Raw genomic sequence first — 3370 nt, forward strand, 5'->3', positions numbered from 1 at the left:
TCAATCCCCATAACTAACTCCTAACCATCTGCCCAAAGCTAACTAATTACCCAAGTCGGTTATGCAACTTTTCCCTCCAAATTTCAAATGCATTAAACTAACAAAAAACCCACTCTTCAAACTAACACACATTGCATTTAATCACCCCACACCTAACATATAACCTAACTAACTTTTAAAATTGAATCTCCACCCTTCTTCACATTTTGCTACATATTACAATCTAATGGCTATCAATCCCTTAATCTATAACTGAATTACAAATTTTCCCTCCAATTTCCTCAACGCTCACCTATAAGAACCTCTAACTTTGTATCCTTAATCATCCACAATCTACCATAGGGTTACTCTTCCAAAATCTACACTCATCCTTACCTTTGTTCAAAAAAGCTCATTGTGAAGATTGTTGGAGCTTCACCAGTAGAAGCTCTATTCAATAGAAGCTCCATTCAATCGAGCTTAGCCTAATATATCTCAACTCTATCAACATCACAACCAGATATTCACAAAAAATTGGAAAAGAAGAAGAATCAATAAGGAAGAAGAAGGAAGAAGAATATTGAGAATTAATGAGCAAGAGGTTTCAAAAGAGTTCGTTACTTCAATCTTTTTACTTCTCAGGGTTTTTTGTTCATCTGTTGTTGCATTTCAACACTTCACCGGAGCAACCCTCCATTCTGTTGGCAAGTCACAATTCTCGTAATTTTTCCTTCAAACCTTCTTTACCATGATCTTGCATTGGTTTTTCTGAACAAGACGACCATATCCATTGATGTGTTACGTGAACAGAGTCCGCTTAAATTGAGTTTTGCATAGTTAGGGTTTCAGTTAGGTTTTGGAATTGTGACGGATTTATGAGGCAATAAATAAGATGGAGGTAATATTGTAGTAAAGGGTAGTGATAAATTAATTTTGAGTGTGGTTTAAGTGTGTTCTGGTCCACGCCGCCGCCAGAGACGACTTCTGGTGTAGTAATGACGATTTTCGATAGGAAGAGGATATGAGAGTGACAGGAGAGAGAATCTGAGAAAAAGATAGAGAATAAGGGAGTTTATCCCCTTTCCCCCTTTCTGACTTCTTCTCACGGGCCAAAGACCCAGGCCCAATGGCCTTGTGCTAGCGTGCATCCTTTCATGACCTTTTACACCCCTCCCTGAACTAGAACGAGTAACAAAATAAAAGTCTTGGGTCATGCACCATGGGCCCTGTGTAACACCCCAGACTGCTTTCAGGATTATCGACTAACCCCACAAACCAACACGGGTCTTTTCAGCATATTTTGTCCTCACTCGCACGTTTTCGGGGAAACTTCCCAGAAGGTCACCCATCCCAATACTACTCCAAGTCAAGCACGCTTAACTATGGAGTTCTTATTGGTTAGGCTACCGAAAACAAGATGCATCTTCTTTTCGGTAGCCTGACCAATAAGAACTCCATAGTTAAGCGTGCTTAACTTGGAGTAGTATTGGGATGGGTGACCTTCTGGGAATTTTCTCGAAAAGCATGTGAGTGAGGAAAAAATATGCTGAAAAGATCCGTGTTAGTTTATGGGGTCAGTCGGTAATCCTGAAAGCAGTTTGGGGTGTTACAAATGATATCAGAGCCATATCTCTCCCAGTATGATGTGGTTCGAGGACGAACCAAGCGGAAGCTGGTGGGCATGTAACACCCGAGGTCGGAGAGGCCGAAGAGTGGTTACATGTAACATCCGAGGGCGATAGGAGTGGTTGTCAATGCATGAGGCATGACAATGAGACACTCCTAGCAGTTTCTAGGGGGAAAACCGGATTCACATCGGAATGAGAGGGATCCTGAGACTATGCAAGTATGGGACTGCATGTTTGAATGAAGGCTTATAAGGATTAATTGGTACTACCTATACCAACAAGATGCATCTTCTTTTCGGTAGCCTGACCAATAAGAACTCCATAGTTAAGCGTGCTTAACTTGGAGTACTATTGGGATGGGTGACCTTCTGGGAATTTTCTCGGAAAGCATGTGAGTGAGGAAAAAACATGCTTTAAAATCCCTTAACAACATGAATTTTATTTATTTTCCCTTTAGGAAATACCTTTTTTTAAAATCCTTTTCTAATATAGATAAACTAAGGTGACAATTTAGCTATAATAGGGATTTAGTCTTAATTATTTTTAGGAATTAAATTTCTTAATATGAATTAGATTGAAATTTAGGATTAGAAATTAAGGTTTTGTGTTGATCTTGATTCCTTTTCTTTTTCATTAAAATTCACAACTTCAATGATGATCATTTCTTGGATTGCTTACTTTGTATGAATTGTTTTGACCTAATTTTCTTGCATGATCCTCTCTTTTGATTTAATCAATTGATTAAATTCATTTTTGGTCAATTGATTAAATTAATTACTTTAGGGCATTTACCATGTTAGTTAATCTTTTGGATTAATTAATTTTATGATCAAAACCCTATAAAATAGGTAAACAATTACATGATCCATTAGGAAATTAATTAGAAATCTTTATAATACATTCTTAAATAAAGAAATTAATCAAGATGTCCCTCTAGGATTAACATTAAATCATTAATCTTGATCTAATTAGTTTAATCTTAGGGTTGACTAGAAATTAATTTTTTGGATCTTAGGATAATATACTAAACCATTTAATAAACCTTTGGATGTGAACTTTCCCTTTGAGATTAGGGTTTTTGCATTTAATCTTGATTGTCTTGAATCCATGCTTTATGATTGTGAATACCTCTTGAATGGTTTACTTGTGCTAATGGTTTAATTTTTTATGGTGTATGATCATCCCCCATTTGGGCAAAATATACCCCACTCCCATGAACGTGTAATAATTTTATCGCTTTCCATTTCATTGTTTTCCATATTCGTCCAATTAACTTAGAAATAATCAAAGCGACCTAAAAATAACCCTTTTCAAAAGAACAAAAACAAATTGGATCCAACATCAAGTGTTTTCCAAATCAAACTTAATTGAATGCAACTCGAGTTCTTGATCCAACGCCAAGTACCTCTTCCACTTAATTCACAAAGTTTTCATAGTCAACTTCAAACACTTGATCCAACATCAAGTCATTTTCAAAAACATCTTTATAATAACCGGATGAAAAAGGATGGGGTGTACATACTTGTCCACACCATTTCTCAAGTACTTGGGTTGTCGGTCATACTTAGTTTGTGGCCAAATACTTTTCTTCCATTCAAAATACTTAAAAATAAACTAGTTTAATTCGGTCCTCGTGGGATGAAAAAGAGAATAATGCACTTATCCTTTAAGCTCCCGAGTATTCTAATTCTTTGTCGTACTTAGCTTGTGGTTAGATGCTTGTCTCCCACAAAGTACCAACGATTAAACTTTCCTCACAAATT

The sequence above is a fragment of the Lathyrus oleraceus genome, chromosome 5 (genome assembly GCF_024323335.1).
Source record: "Lathyrus oleraceus cultivar Zhongwan6 chromosome 5, CAAS_Psat_ZW6_1.0, whole genome shotgun sequence".
In the NCBI taxonomy this organism is placed as follows: Eukaryota; Viridiplantae; Streptophyta; class Magnoliopsida; order Fabales; family Fabaceae; genus Lathyrus; species Lathyrus oleraceus.